The sequence below is a fragment of the Schistocerca nitens genome, chromosome 3 (genome assembly GCF_023898315.1).
Source record: "Schistocerca nitens isolate TAMUIC-IGC-003100 chromosome 3, iqSchNite1.1, whole genome shotgun sequence".
NCBI classification, from domain to species: Eukaryota; Metazoa; Arthropoda; class Insecta; order Orthoptera; family Acrididae; genus Schistocerca; species Schistocerca nitens.
Window position 1 is genome coordinate 5987729 of NC_064616.1, and position 18099 is coordinate 6005827.

Consider the following 18099-nt stretch of genomic DNA (forward strand, 5'->3'; position numbering starts at 1 on the left):
TGTCACCAGTTTTACATGCTGATGCACCTCTGCAGGCTTACTGTATTCCTTGGACCTTCCCACTGACGATGAAACACAGAAACTGCATCGGAATTATATATAAGAGACAAAATGCCAACTTAAGTACAGGAAGACTGAGTCTTCCTACTGTCTATGTTTTGAGCGTTTCCTGTGTCACCAGTTTTACATCCCGATGAACCTCTACAGAATTACTGTATCCCTTGGACCTTCACTGTTACGATGAAACACAGAAATTGCATCGGAGTTAAATATAAGAGACACAATGCCGACTTAATTACAGGAAGTATGAGTCTTCCTACTGTCTATGGGTTGAGCATTTCCTGTGTCACCAGTTTTACATACTGATGCACCTCTGCAGGTTTACTGTATCCCTTGGACCTTCCCATTGACGATGAAAAATAGAAATTGCATCGGAATTAAATATAAAAGACACAATGCCGGCTTAAGTACAGGAAGACTGAGTCTTCCTACTGTCTATGTTTTGAGCGTTTCCTGTGTCATCAGTTCTACTTTCCGATGCACCTCTGCAGGATTACTATATCCCTTGGACCTTCCCATTCACGATGAAACACAGAAATTTCATCGGAATTAAATATAAGAGACACAATGCCGACTTAAGTACAAGAAGACTGAGTCTTCCTACTGTCTATGTTTTGAGCGTTTCCTGTGTCACCAGTTTTACATTCCGATGCACCTTTGGAGGTTTACTGTTTCCCTTGGACCTTCCCATTGACGATGAAACACAGAAATTGCATCGGAATTAAATATAAGAGACACAATGCCGACTTAAGTACAGGAAGACTGAGTCTTCCTACTCTCTATGTTTTGAGCATTTCCTGTGTCACCAGTTTTACATTCTGATGCACCTCTGCAGGCTTACTGTATCCCTTGGACCTTCCCATTGACGATGAAACACAGAAATTGCATCGGAATTAAATATAAGAGACACAATGCCGACTTAAGTACAGGAAGACTGAGTCTTCCTACTGTCTATGTTTTAAGCGTTTCCTGTGTCACCAGTTTTACAATCTGATGCTCCTCTGCAGGTTTTCTGTATCCATTGGACCTTCCCTTTGACGATGAAACACAGAAATTTCATCGGAAATAAATATAAGAGACACAATGCCGACTTGAGTATAGGAAGACTGAGTCTTCCTACTGTCTATGTTTTGAGCGTTTCCTGTGTCACTAGTTTTACATTCCGATGCACCTCTGCAGGTTTACTGTATCCCTTGGACCTTCCCATTGACGATGAAACACAGAAATTGCATCGGAATTAAATATAAGAGACACAATGCCGACATAAGTACAGGAAGACTGAGTCGTCCTACTCTCTATGTTTTGAGCGTTTCCTGTGTCGTCAGTTTTACATTCTGATGCACCTCTGCAGGCTTACTGTATCCCTTGGACCTTCCCATTGACGATGAAACACAGAAATTGCATCGGAATTATATATAAGAGACAAAATGCCGACTTAAGTACAGGAAGACTGTCTTCCCACTGCCTATAATTTGAGCGTTTCCTGTCTCACCAGTTTTACATTCCGATGCACCTGTACAGGTTTACTGTATCCGTTGGACCTTCACAGTGACGATGAAACACAGAAATTGCATCGGAAGTAAATATAAGAGACACAATGCCGTCTTAAGTACAGGAAGACTAAGTCTTCCAACTGTCTATGATTTTAACGTATCCTGTGTCATCAGTTTCACTTTCCGATGCACCTCTGCAGGTTTACTATATCTCTTGGACCTTCCCATTCACGATGAAACACAGAAATTTCATCAGAAATAAATATAAGAGACACAATGCCGACTTAAGTATAGGAAGACTGAGTCTTCCTACTGTCCATGTTTTGAGCGTTTCCTGTGTCACCAGATTTACATTCTGATGCACCTCTGCAGGTATTCTGTATCCATTGGACCTTCCCATTGACGATGAAACACAGAAATTACATCGGAATTAAATATAAGAGACACAATGCCGACTTAAGTGCAGGAAGACTGAGACTTCCTACTGTCTATGCTTTGAGCGTTTCCTGTGTTACCAATTTTACATTCCGATGCACCTCTGCAGGTTTACTGTATCCCTTGGACATTCCCATTGACGATGAAACACAGAAATTGCATCGGAATTAAATATAAGAGACACATTGCCGACTTAAGTACAGGAAGACTGAGTCTTCCTACTGTCTATGTTTTGAGCGTTTCCTGTGTCACCAGTTTTACATCCCCATGCACCTCTACAGAATTACTGTACCCCTTGGACCTTCACAGTGACGATGAAACACAGAAATTGCATCGGAGTTAAATATAAGAGACACAATGCCGACTTAATTACAGGAAGAATGAGTCTTCCTACTGTCTATGTGTTGAGCATTTCCTGTGTCACCAGTTTTACATACTGATGCAACTCTGCAGGTTTACTGTATCCCTTGGACCTTCCCATTGACGATGAAACACAGAAATTGCATCGGAATTAAATATAAGAGACACAATGCCGACTTAAGTACAGGAAGAATGAGTCTTCCTACTGTCTATGTGTTGAGTGATTCCTGTGTCACCAGTTTTACATTCGGATGCACCTCTGCAGGTTTACTGTATCCCTTGGACCTTCCCATTGACGATGAAACACAGAAATTGCATCGGAATTAAATATAAGAGACACAATGCCGACTTAAGTACAGGAAGACTGACTCTTCCTACTGTCTATGTTTTGAGCGTTTCCTGTGTCACCAGTTTTACATTCCGATGCACCTCTGCAGGTTTACTGTATCCCTTTTGTCCTTCCCATTGACGATGAAACACAGAAATTGCATCGTAATTAAATATAAGAGACACAATGCCGACTTAAGTACAGGAAGACTGAGTCTTCCTACTGTCTATGTTTTAAGCGTTTCCTGTGTCACCAGTTTTACATTCTGATGCACCTCTGCAGGTTTTCTGTATCCATTGGACCTTCCCATTGACGATGAAACACAGAAATTGCATCGGAATTAAATATAAGAGACACAATGCCGACTTAAGTACAGGAAGACTGAGTCTTCCTACTGTCTATGTTTTGAGCGTTTCCTGTGTCACTAGTTTTACATTCCGATGCACCTCTGCAGGTTTACTGTATCCCTTGGACCTTCCCATTGACGATGAAACACAGAAATTGCATCGGAATTAAATATAAGAGACACAATGCCGACTTAAGTACAGGAAGACTGAGTCTTCCTACTCTCTATGTTTTGAGCGTTTCCTGTGTCACCAGTTTTACATTCTGATGCACCTCTACAGGCCTACTGTATCCCTTGGACCTTCCCATTGACGATGAAACACAGAAATTGCATCGGAATTAAATATAAGAGACACAATGCCGACTTAAGTACAGGAAGACTGAGTCTTCCTACTGTCTATGTTTTAAGCGTTTCCTGTGTCACCAGTTTTACATTCTGATGCACCTCTGCAGGTTTTCTGTATCCATTGGACCTTCCCATTGACGATGAAACACAGAAATTGCATCGGAATTAAATATAAGAGACACAATGCCGACTTAAGTACAGGAAGACTGAGTCTTCCTACTGTCTATGGTTTGAGCGTTTCCTGTGTCACTAGTTTTACATTCCGATGCACCTCTGCAGGTTTACTGTATCCCTTGGACCTTCCCATTGACGATGAAACACAGAAATTGCATCGGAATTAAATATAAGAGACACAATGCCGACTTAAGTACAGGAAGACTGAGTCATCCTACTCTCTATGTTTTGAGCGTTTCCTGTGTCACCAGTTTTACATTCTGATGCACCTCTGCAGGCCTACTGTATCCCTTGGACCTTCCCATTGACGATGAAACACAGAAATTGCATCGGAAGTAAATATAAGTTCCACAATGCCGACTTAAGTACAGGAAGACTGAGTCTTCCTACTGTCTATGATTTTAGCGTTTCCTGTGTCACCAGTTTTACATTCTGATGCACCTCTGCAGGTTTTCTGTATCCATTGGAACTTCCCATTGACGATGAAACACAGAAATTGCATCGGAATTAAATATAAGAGACACAATGCCGACTTAAGTGCAGGAAGACTGAGTCTTCCTACTGTCTATCTTTTGAGCGTTTCCTGTGTCACCAGTTTTACATTCCGATGCACCTCTGCAGGTTTACTGTATCCCTTGGACCTTCCCATTGACGATGAAACACAGAAATTGCATCGGAATTATATATATGAGACACAATGCCGATTTAAGTACAGGAAGACTGAGTCTTCCTACTGTCTATGTTTTGAGCGTTTCCTGTGTCACCAGTTTTACATTTCGATACACCTCTACAGGTTTACTGTATCCCTTGGACCGTCACAGTGACGATGAAACACAGAAATTGAATCGGAATTAAATATAAGAGACACAATGCAGACTTAAGTACAGGAAGACTAAGTCTTCCTACTGTCTATGTTTTGAGCGTTTCCTGTGTCATCAGTTTTACTTTCCGATGCACCGCTGCAGGTTTTCTATATCCCTTGGACCTCCCCTTTCACAATGAAACACAGAAATTTCATCGGAAATAAATATAAGAGACACAATGCCGACTTGAGTATAGGAAGACTGAGTCTTCCTACTGTCTATGATTTGAGCGTTTCCTGTGTCACTAGTTTTACATTCCGATGCACCTCTGCAGGTTTACTGTATCCCTTGGACCTTCCCATTGACGATGAAAAACAGAAATTGCATCGGAATTAAATATAAGAGACACAATGCCGACTTAAGTACAGGAAGACTGAGTCTTCCTACTGTCTATGTTTTGAGCGTTTCCTGTGTCACCAGTTTTACATGCTGATGCACCTCTGCAGGCTTACTGTATTCCTTGGACCTTCCCACTGACGATGAAACACAGAAACTGCATCGGAATTATATATAAGAGACAAAATGCCAACTTAAGTACAGGAAGACAGAGTCTTCCTACTGTCTATGTTTTGAGCGTTTCCTGTGTCACCAGTTTTACATCCCGATGAACCTCTACAGAATTACTGTATCCCTTGGACCTTCACTGTTACGATGAAACACAGAAATTGCATCGGAGTTAAATATAAGAGACACAATGCCGACTTAATTACAGGAAGAATGAGTCTTCCTACTGTCTATGGGTTGAGCATTTCCTGTGTCACCAGTTTTACATACTGATGCACCTCTGCAGGTTTACTGTATCCCTTGGACCTTCCCATTGACGATGAAAAATAGAAATTGCATCGGAATTAAATATAAAAGACACAATGCCGGCTTAAGTACAGGAAGACTGAGTCTTCCTACTGTCTATGTTTTGAGCGTTTCCTGTGTCATCAGTTCTACTTTCCGATGCACCTCTGCAGGATTACTATATCCCTTGGACCTTCCCATTCACGATGAAACACAGAAATTTCATCGGAATTAAATATAAGAGACACAATGCCGACTTAAGTACAAGAAGACTGAGTCTTCCTACTGTCTATGTTTTGAGCGTTTCCTGTGTCACCAGTTTTACATTCCGATGCACCTTTGGAGGTTTACTGTTTCCCTTGGACCTTCCCATTGACGATGAAACACAGAAATTGCATCGGAATTAAATATAAGAGACACAATGCCGACTTAAGTACAGGAAGACTGAGTCTTCCTACTCTCTATGTTTTGAGCGTTTCCTGTGTCACCAGTTTTACATTCTGATGCACCTCTGCAGGCTTACTGTATCCCTTGGACCTTCCCATTGACGATGAAACACAGAAATTGCATCGGAATTAAATATAAGTGACACAATGCCGACTTAAGTACAGGAAGACTGAGTCTTCCTACTGTCTATGTTTTAAGCGTTTCCTGTGTCACCAGTTTTACATTCTGATGCTCCTCTGCAGGTTTTCTGTATCCATTTTACCTTCCCTTTGACGATGAAACACAGAAATTTCATCGGAAATAAATATAAGAGACACAATGCCGACTTGAGTATAGGAAGACTGAGTCTTCCTACTGTCTATGTTTTGAGCGTTTCCTGTGTCACTAGTTTTACATTCCGATGCACCTCTGCAGGTTTACTGTATCCCTTGGACCTTCCCATTGACGATGAAACACAGAAATTGCATCGGAATTAAATATAAGAGACACAATGCCGACTTAAGTACAGGAAGGTGAGTCGTCCTACTCTCTATGTTTTGAGCGTTTCCTGTGTCGTCAGTTTTACATTCTGATGCACCTCTGCAGGCTTACTGTATCCCTTGGACCTTCCCATTGACGATGAAACACAGAAATTGCATCGGAATTATATATAAGAGACAAAATGCCGACTTAAGTACAGGAAGACTGAGTCTTCCCACTGCCTATAATTTGAGCGTTTCCTGTCTCACCAGTTTTACATTCCGATGCACCTGTACAGGTTTACTGTATCCGTTGGACCTTCACAGTGACGATGAAACACAGAAATTGCATCGGAAGTAAATATAAGAGACACAATGCCGTCTTAAGTACAGGAAGACTAAGTCTTCCAACTGTCTATGATTTTAACGTATCCTGTGTCATCAGTTTCACTTTCCTATGCACCTCTGCAGGTTTACTATATCTCTTGGACCTTCCCATTCACGATGAAACACAGAAATTTCATCAGAAATAAATATAAGAGACACAATGCCGACTTAAGTATAGGAAGACTGAGTCTTCCTACTGTCCATGTTTTGAGCGTTTCCTGTGTCACCAGATTTACATTCTGATGCACCTCTGCAGGTATTCTGTATCCATTGGACCTTCCCATTGACGATGAAACACAGAAATTACATCGGAATTAAATATAAGAGACACAATGCCGACTTAAGTGCAGGAAGACTGAGACTTCCTACTGTCTATGCTTTGAGCGTTTCCTGTGTTACCAGTTTTACATTCCGATGCACCTCTGCAGGTTTACTGTATCCCTTGGACATTCCCATTGTCGATGAAACACAGAAATCGCATCGGAATTAAATATAAGAGACACAATGGCGACATAAGTACAGTAAGACTGAGTCTTCCTACTGTCTATGTTTTGATCGTTTCCTGTGTCACCAGTTTCACATTCCGATGCACCTCCGCAGGTTTACTGTATCCCTTGGACCTTCCCATTGACGATAAAGCACAGAAATTGCATTGGAATTAAATATAAGAGACACAATGCTGACTTAAGTACAGAAAGACTGAGTTTTCCTACTGTCTATGTTTTGTGCGTTTCCTGTGTCATCAGTTTTACATTCCGATGCACCTCTGCAGGTTTACTGTATCCCTTGGTCCTTCCCATTGACGATGAAAAACAGAAATAGCACCGGAATTAAATTTAAGAGACACAATGCCGACTCAAGTACAGGAAGACTAAGTCTTCCTACTGTCTATGTTTTGAGCGTTTCCTGTGTCATCAGTTTTACTTTCCGATGCACCTCTGCAGGTCTTCTGTAACCATTGGACCTTCCCATTGACGATGAAACACAGAAATTGCATCGGAATTAAATATAAGAGACACAATGCCGATTTAAGTCCTGGAAGACTGAGACTTCCTACTGTCTATGTTTTGAGCGTTTCCTGTGTCACCAGTTTTACATTTCGATACACCTTTGCAGGTTTACTGTACCCCTTTGACCTTCACAGTGACGATGAAACACAGAAATTGAATCGGAATTAAATATAAGAGACACAATGCCGACTTAAGTACAGGAAGACTAAGTCTTCCTACTGTCTACGTTTTGAGCGTTTCCTGTGTCATCAGTTTTACTTTCCTTTGCACCGCTGCAGGTTTTCTATAACCCTTGGACCTCCTCTTTCACAATGAAACACAGAAATTTCATCGGAAATGAATATAAGAGACACAATGCCGACTTGAGTATAGGAAGACTGAGTCTTCCTACTGTCTATGATTTGAGCGTTTCCTGTGTCACCAGTTTTACATTCCGATGCACCTCTGCAGGTTTCCTGTATCCCTTGGACCTTCCCATTGACGATGAAACACAGAAATTGCATCTGAATTAAATATAAGAGACACAATGCCGACTTAAGTACAGGAAGACTGAGTCTTCCTACTGTCTATGTTTTGAGCGTTTCCTGTGTCAGCAGTTTTACATTCTGATGCACCTCTGCAGGATTACTATATCCCTTGGACCTTCCCATTCACGATGAAACACAGAAATTTCATCGGAAATAAATATAAGAGACACAATGCCGACTTAAGTACAGGAAGACTGAGGCTTCCTACTGTCTATGTTTTGAGCGTTTCCTGTGCCACCAGTTATACATTATGATGCACCTCTGCAGGTTTACTGTATCCCCTGGACCTTCCCATTGACGATGAAACACAGAAATTGCATCGGAATTAAATATAAGAGACACAATGCCGATTTAAGTACAGGAAGACTGCGTCTTCCTACTGTCTATGTTCTGAGCGTTTCCTGTGTCACCAGTTTTACATTCCGATGCACCTCTGCAGATATACTGTATCCCTTGGACCTTCCCATTGACGATGAAACACAGAAATTGCATCGGAATTAAATATAAGAGACAAAATGCCGACTTAAGTACAGGAAGACTGAGTCTTACTACTGTCTATAATTTGAGCGTTTCCTGTGTCACCAGTTTTACATCCCCATGCACCTCTACAGAATTATGTATCCCTTGGACCTTCACAGTGACGATGAAACACAGAAATTGCATCGGAGTTAAATATAAGAGACACAATGCCGACTTAATTACAGGAAGAATGAGTCTTCCTACTGTCTATGTGTTGAGCATTTCCTGTGTCACCAGTTTTACATATTGATGCACCTCTGCAGGTTTACTGTATCCCTTGGACCGTCCCATTGACGATGAAAAATAGAAATTGAATCGGAATTAAATATAAGGGACACAATGCCGACTTAAGTACAGGAAGACTGAGTCTACCTACTGTCTATGTTTTGAGCGTTTCCTGTGTCAGCAGTTTTACATTCTGATGCACCTCTGCAGGATTACTATATCCCTTGGCCCTTCCCGTTCACGATGAAACACAGAAATTTCATCGCAAATAAATATAAGAGACACAATGCCGACTTAAGTACAGGAAGACTGAGTCTTCCTACTGTCTATGTTTTGAGCGTTTCCTGTGTCACCAGTTTTACATTCCGATGCACCTCTGGAGAATTACTGTTTCCCTTGGACCTTCCCATTGACGATGAAACACAGAAATTGCATCGGAATTCAATATAAGAGACACAATGCCGACTTAAGTTCAGGAAGACGGAGTATTCCTACTGTCTATGTTTTGAGCGCTTCCTGTGTCACTAGTTTTACATTCCGATGCACCACTGCAGGTTTACTGTATCCCTTGGACCTTCCCATTGACGATGAAACACAGAAATTGCATCGGAATTATTTATAAGAGACACAATGCCGACTTAAGTACAGGAAGACTGAGTCTTCCTACTGTCTATGTTTTGAGCGTTTCCTGTGTCACCAGTTTTACATTCCGATGCACCTCTGCAGGTTTACTGTATCCCTTGGACCTTCCCATTGACGATGAAACACAGAAATTGCATCGGAATTAAATATAAGAGACACAATGCCGACTTAAGTATAGGAAGACTGAGTCTTCCTACTGTCTATGTTTTAAGCGTTTCCTGTGTCACCAGTTTTACATTCTGATGCACCTCTGCAGGTTTTCTGTATCCATTGGACCTTCCCATTGACGATGAAACACAGAAATTGCATCGGAATTAAATATAAGAGACACAATGCCGACTTAAGTAAGGGAAGACTGAGTCTTCCTACTGTCTATGTTTTGAGCGTTTCCTGTGTCACTAGTTTTACATTCCGATGCACCTCTGCAGGTTTACTGTATCCCTTGGACCTTCCCATTGACGATGAAACACAGAAATTGCATCGGAATTACATATAAGGGACACAATGCCGACTTAAGTACAGGAAGACTGAGTCTTCCTACTCTCTATGTTTTGAGCGTTTCCTGTGTCACCAGTTTTACATTCTGATGCACCTCTGCAGGCCTACTGTATCCCTTGGACCTTCCCATTGACGATGAGACACAGAAATTGCATCGGAATTAAATATAAGAGACACAATGCCGACTTAATTACAGGAAGAATGAGTCTTCCTACTGTCTATGTGTTGAGCATTTCCTGTGTCACCAGTTTTACATACTGATGCACCTCTGCAGGTTTACTGTATCCCTTGGACCTTCCCAATGACGATGAAACACAGAAATTGCATCGGAATTAAATATAAGAGACACAATGCCGACTTAAGTACAGGAAGAATGAGTCTTCCTACTGTCTATGTGTTGAGTGATTCCTGTGTCACCAGTTTTACATTCGGATGCACCTCTGCAGGTTTACTGTATCCCTTGGACCTTCCCATTGACGATGAAATACAGAAATTGCATCGGAATTAAATATAAGAGACACAATGCCGACTTAAGTACAGGAAGACTGAGTCTTCCTACTGTCTATGTTTTGAGCGTTTCCTGTGTCACCAGTTTTACATTCCGATGCACCTCTGCAGGTTTACTGTATCCCTTTTGTCCTTCCCATTGACGATGAAACACAGAAATTGCATCGGAATTAAATATAAGAGACACAATGCCGACTTAAGTACAGGAAGACTGAGTCTTCCTACTGTCTATGTTTTGAGCGTTTCCTGTGTCACCAGTTTTACATTCCGATGCACCTCTGCAGGTATACTGTATCCCTTGGACCTTCCCATTGACGATGAAACACAGAAATTGCATCGGAATTAAATATAAGAGACACAATGCCGACTTAAGTACAGGAAGACTGAGTCTTACTACTGTCTATAATTTGAGCGTTTCCTGTGTCACCAGTTTTACATCCCCATGCACCTCTACAGAATTACTGTATCCCTTGGACCTTCACAGTGACGATGAAACACAGAAATTGCATCGGAGTTAAATATAAGAGACCCAATGCCGACTTAATTACAGGAAGAATGAGTCTTCCTACTGTCTATGTGTTGAGCATTTCCTGTGTCACCAGTTTTACATATTGATGCACCTCTGCAGGTTTACTGTATCCCTTGGACCGTCCCATTGACGATGAAAAATAGAAATTGAATCGGAATTAAATATAAGAGACACAATGCCGACTTAAGTACAGGAAGACTGAGTCTACCTACTGTCTATGTTTTGAGCGTTTCCTGTGTCAGCAGTTTTACATTCTGATGCCCCTCTGCAGGATTACTATATCCCTTGGCCCTTCCCATTCACGATGAAACACAGAAATTTCATCGGAAATAAATATAAGAGACACAATGCCGACTTAAGTACAGGAAGACTGAGTCTTCCTACTGTCTATGTTTTGAGCGTTTCCTGTGTCACCAGTTTTACATTCCGATGCACCTCTGGAGAATTACTGTTTCCCTTGGACCTTCCCATATACGATGAAACACAGAAATTGCATCGGAATTCAATATAAGAGACACAATGCGCACTTAAGTACAGGAAGACGGAGTATTCCTACTGTCTATGTTTTGAGCGCTTCCTGTGTCACTAGTTTTACATTCCGATGCACCACTGCAGGTTTACTGTATCCCTTGGACCTTCCCATTGACGATGAAACACAGAAATTGCATCGGAATTAATTATAAGAGACACAATGCCGACTTAAGTACAGGAAGACTGAGTCTTCCTACTGTCTATGTTTTGAGCGTTTCCTGTGTCACCAGTTTTACATTCCGATGCACCTCTGCAGGTTTACTGTATCCCTTGGACCTTCCCATTGACGATGAAACACAGAAATTGCATCGGAATTAAATATAAGAGACACAATGCCGACATAAGTATAGGAAGACTGAGTCTTCCTACTGTCTATGTTTTAAGCGTTTCCTGTGTCACCAGTTTTACATTCTGATGCACCTCTGAAGATTTTCTGTATCCATTGGACCTTCCCATTGACGATGAAACACAGAAATTGCATCGGAATTAAATATAAGAGACACAATGCCGACTTAAGTAAGGGAAGACTGAGTCTTCCTACTGTCTATGTTTTGAGCGTTTCCTGTGTCACTAGTTTTACATTCCGATGCACCTCTGCAGGTTTACTGTATCCCTTGGACCTTCCCATTGACGATGAAACACAGAAATTGCATCGGAATTATATATAAGGGACACAATGCCGACTTAAGTACAGGAAGACTGAGTCTTCCTACTCTCTATGTTTTGAGCGTTTCCTGTGTCACCAGTTTTACATTCTGATGCACCTCTGCAGGCCTACTGTATCCCTTGGACCTTCCCATTGGCGATGAAACACAGAAATTGCGTCGGAATTAAATATAAGAGACACAATGCCGACTTAAGTACAGGAAGACTGAGTCTTCCTACTGTCTATGTTTTAAGCGATTCCTGTGTCACCAGTTTTACATCCCCATGCACCTCTACAGAATTACTGTATCCCTTGGACCTTCACAGTGACGATGAAACACAGAAATTGCATCGGAGTTAAATATAAGAGACACAATGCCGACTTAATTACAGGAAGAATGAGTCTTCCTACTGTCTATGTGTTGAGCATTTCCTGTGTCACCAGTTTTACATACTGATGCACCTCTGCAGGTTTACTGTATCCCTTGGACCTTCCCATTGACGATGAAACACAGAAATTGCATCGGAATTAAATATAAGAGACACAATGCCGACTTAAGTACAGGAAGAATGAGTCTTCCTACTGTCTATGTGTTGAGTGATTCCTGTGTCACCAGTTTTAAATTCGGATGCACCTCTGCAGGTTTACTGTATCCCTTGGACCTTCCCATTGACGATGAAACACAGAAATTGCATCGGAATTAAATATAAGAGACATAATGCCGACTTAAGTACAGGAAGACTGAGTCTTCCTACTGTCTATGTTTTGAGCGTTTCCTGTGTCACCAGTTTTACATTCCGATGCACCTCTGCAGGTTTACTGTATCCCTTTTGTCCTTCCCATTGACGATGAAACACAGAAATTGCATCGGAATTAAATATAAGAGACACAATGCCGACTTAAGTACAGGAAGACTGAGTCTTCCTACTGTCTATGTTTTAAGCGTTTCCTGTGTCAACAGTTTTACATTCTGATGCACCTCTGCAGGTTTTCTGTATCCATTGGACCTTCCCATTGACGATGAAACACAGAAATTGCATCGGAATTAAATATAAGGGACACAATGCCGACTTAAGTACAGGAAGACTGAGTCTTCCTACTCTCTATGTTTTGAGCGTTTCCTGTGTCACCAGTTTTACATTCTGATGCACCTCTGCAGGCCTACTGTATCCCTTAGACCTTCCCATTGACGATGAAACACAGAAATTGCATCGGAATTAAATATAAGAGAAACAATGCCGACTTAAGTACAGGAAGACTGAGTCTTCCTACTGTCTATGTTTTAAGCGTTTCCTGTGTCACCAGTTTTACATCCTGATGCACCTCTGCAGGTTTTCTGTATCCATTGGACCTTCCCATTGACGATGAAACACAGAAATTGCATCGGAATTAAATATAAGAGACACAATGCCGACTTAAGTACAGGAAGACTGAGTCTTCCTACTGTCTATGGTTTGAGCGTTTCCTGTGTCACTAGTTTTACATTCCGATGCACCTCTGCAGGTTTACTGTATCCCTTGGACCTTCCCATTGACGATGAAACACAGAAATTGCATCGGAATTAAATATAAGAGACACAATCCCGACTTAAGTACAGGAAGACTGAGTCTTCCTACTCTCTATGTTTTGAGCGTTTCCTGTGTCACCAGTTTTACATTCTGATGCACCTCTGCAGGCCTACTGTATCCCTTGGACCTTCCCATTGACGATGAAACACAGAAATTGCATCGGAAGTAAATATAAGTGGCACAATGACAACCTAAGTATAGGAAGACTGAGTCTTCCTACTGTCTATGTTTTGAGCGTTTCCTGTGTCACCAGATTTACATTCTGATGCACCTCTGCAGGTCTTCTGTATCCATTGTACCTTCCCATTGACGATGAAACACAGAAATTGCATCGGAATTAAATATAAGAGACACAATGCCGACTTAAGTACAGGAAGACTGAGTCTTCCTACTGTCTATGATTTTAGCGTTTCCTGTGTCACCAGTTTTACATTCTGATGCACCTCTGCAGGTTTTCTGTATCCATTGGACCTTCCCATTGACGATGAAACACAGAAATTGCATCGGAATTAAATATATGAGACACAATGCCGATTTAAGTACAGGAAGACTGAGTCTTCCTACTGTCTATGTTTTGAGCGTTTCCTGTGTCACCAGTTTTACATTTCGATACACCTCTACAGGTTTACTGTATCCCTTGGACCTTCACAGTGACGATGAAACACAGAAATTGAATCGGAATTAAATATAAGAGACACAATGCCGACTTAAGTACAGGAAGACTAAGTCTTCCTACTGTCTATGTTTTGAGCGTTTCCTGTGTCATCAGTTTTACTTTCCGATGCACCGCTGCAGGTTTTCTATATCCCTTGGACCTCCCCTTTCACAATGAAGCACAGAAATTTCATCGGAAATAAATATAAGAGACACAATGCCGACTTGAGTATAGGAAGACTGAGTCTTCCTACTGTCTATTATTTGAGCGTTTCCTGTGTCACCAGTTTTACATTCCGATGCACCTCTGCAGGTTTCCTGTATCCCTTGGACCTTCCCATTGACGATGAAACACAAAAATTCCATCGGAATTAAATATAAGAGACACAATGCCGACTTAAGTACAGGAAGACTGAGTTTTCATACTGTCTATATTTTGAGCGTTTCCTGTGTCACTAGTTTTACATTCCGATGCACCTCTGCAGGTTTACTGTATCCCTTGGACCTTCCCATTGACGATGAAAAACAGAAATTGCATCGGAATTAAATATAAGAGACACAATGCCGACTTAAGTACAGGAAGACTGAGTCTTCCTACTGTCTATGTTTTGAGCGTTTCCTGTGTCACCAGTTTTACATTCTGATGCACCTCTGCAGGCTTACTGTATTCCTTGGACCTTCCCATTGACGATGAAACACAGAAACTGCATCGGAATTATATATAAGAGACAAAATGCCAACTTAAGTACAGGAAGACTGAGTCTTCCTACTGTCTATGTTTTGAGCGTTTCCTGTGTCACCAGTTTTACATCCCGATGAACCCCTACAGAATTACTGTATCCCTTCGACCTTCACTGTTACGATGAAACACAGAAATTGCATCGGAGTTAAATATAAGAGACACAATGCCGACTTAATTACAGGAAGAATGAGTCTTCCTACTGTCTATGGGTTGAGCATTTCCTGTGTCACCAGTTTTACATACTGATGCACCTCTGCAGGTTTACTGTATCCCTTGGACCTTCCCATTGACGATGAAAAATAGAAATTGCATCGGAATTAAATATAAAAGACACAGTGCCGGCTTAAGTACAGGAAGACTGAGTCTTCCTACTGTCTATGTTTTGAGCGTTTCCTGTGTCATCAGTTCTACTTTCCGATGCACCTCTGCAGGATTACTATATCCCTTGGACCTTCCCATTCACGATGAAACACAGAAATTTCATCGGAATTAAATATAAGAGACACAATGCCGACTTAAGTACAAGAAGACTGAGTCTTCCTACTGTCTATGTTTTGAGCGTTTCCTGTGTCACCAGTTTTACATTCCGATGCACCTTTGGAGGTTTACTGTTTCCCTTGGACCTTCCCATTGACGATGAAACACAGAAATTGCATCGGAATTAAATATAAGAGACACAATGCCGACTTAAGTACAGGAAGACTGAGTCGTCCTACTCTCTATGTTTTGAGCGTTTCCTGTGTCACCAGTTTTACATTCTGATGCACCTCTGCAGGCTTACTGTATCCCTTGGACCTTCCCATTGACGATGAAACACAGAAATTGCATCGGAATTAAATATAAGAGACACAATGCCGACTTAAGTACAGGAAGACTGAGTCTTCCTACTGTCTATGTTTTAAGCGTTTCCTGTGTCACCAGTTTTACATTCTGATGCTCCTCTGCAGGTTTTCTGTATCCATTGGACCTTCCCTTTGACGATGAAACACAGAAATTTCATCGAAAATAAATATAAGAGACACAATGCCGACTTGAGTATAGGAAGACTGAGTCTTCCTACTGTCTATGATTTGAGCGTTTCCTGTTTCACCAGTTTTACATTACGATGCACTTCTGCAGGTTTCCTGTATTCCTTGGACCTTCCCATTGACGATGAAACACAGAAATTGCATCGGAATTAAATATAAGAGACACAATGCCGACTTAAGTACAGGAAGACTGAGTCTTCCAACTGTCTATGTTTTGAGCGTTTCCTGTGTCACTAGTTTTACATTCCGATGCACCTCTGCAGGTTTACTGTATCCCTTGGACCTTCCCATTGACGATGAAACACAGAAATTGCATTGGAATTAAATATAAGAGACACAATGCCGACTTAATTACAGGAAGAATGAGTCTTCCTACTGTCTATGTGTTGAGCATTTCCTGTGTCACCAGTTTTACATACTGATGCACCTCTGCAGGTTTACTGTATCCGTTGGACCTTCCCATTGACGATGAAACACAGAAATTGCATCGGAATTAAATATAGGAGACACAATGCCGACTTAAGTACAGGAAGAATGAGTCTTCCTACTGTCTATGTGTTGAGTGATTCCTGTGTCACCAGTTTTACATTCGGATGCACCTCTGCAGGTTTACTGTATCCCTTGGACCTTCCCATTGACGATGAAACACAGAAATTGCATCGGAATTAAATATAAGAGACACAATGCCGACTTAAGTACAGGAAGACTGAGTCTTCCTACGGTCTATGTTTTGAGCGTTTCCTGTGTAACCAGTTTTACATTCCGATGCACCTCTGCAGGTTTACTGTGTCCCTTTTGTCCTTCCCATTGACGATGAAACACAGAAATTGCATCGGAATTAAATATAAGAGACACAATGCCGACTTAAGTACAGGAAGACTGAGTCTTCCGACTGTCTATGTTTTAAGCGTTTCCTGTGTCACCAGTTTTACATTCTGATGCACCTCTGCAGGTTTTCTGTATCCATTGGACCATCCCATTGACGATGAAACACAGAAATTGCATCGGAATTAAATATAAGAGACACAATGCCGACTTAAGTACAGGAAGACTGAGTCTTCCAACTGTCTATGATTTGAGCGTTTCCTGTGTCACTAGTTTTACATTCCGATGCTCCTCTGCAGGTCTACTGTATCCCTTGGACCTTCCCATTGACGATGAAACACAGAAATTGCATCGGAATTAAATATAAGAGACACAATGCCGACTTAAGTACAGGAAGACTGAGTCTTCCTACTCTCTATGTTTTGAGCGTTTCCTGTGTCACCAGTTTTACATTCTGATGCACCTCTGCAGGCTTACTGTATCCCTTGGACCTTCCCATTGACGATGAAACACAGAAATTGCATCGGAATTAAATATAAGAGACACAATGCCGACTTAAGTACAGGAAGACTGAGTCTTCCTACTGTCTATGTTTTAAGCGTTTCCTGTGTCACCAGTTTTACATTCTGATGCTCCTCTGCAGGTTTTCTGTATCCATTGGACCTTCCCTTTGACGATGAAACACAGAAATTTCATCGGAAATAAATATAAGAGACACAATGCCGACTTGAGTATAGGAAGACTGAGTCTTCCTACTGTCTGTGATTTGAGCGTTTCCTGTTTCACCAGTTTTACATTCCGATGCACCTCTGCAGGTTTCCTGTATTCCTTGGACCTTCCCATTGACGATGAAACACAGAAATTGCATCGGAATTAAATATAAGAGACACAATGCCGACTTAAGTACAGGAAGACTGAGTCTTCCAACTGTCTATGATTTGAGCGTTTCCTGTGTCACTAGTTTTACATTCCGATGCTCCTCTGCAGGTATACTGTATCCCTTGGACCTTCCCATTGACGATGAAACACAGAAATTGCATCGGAATTAAATATAAGAGACACAATGCCGACTTAAGTACAGGAAGACTGAGTCTTCCTACTCTCTATGTTTTGAGCGTTTCCTGTGTCACCAGTTTTACATTCTGATGCACCTCTGCAGGCTT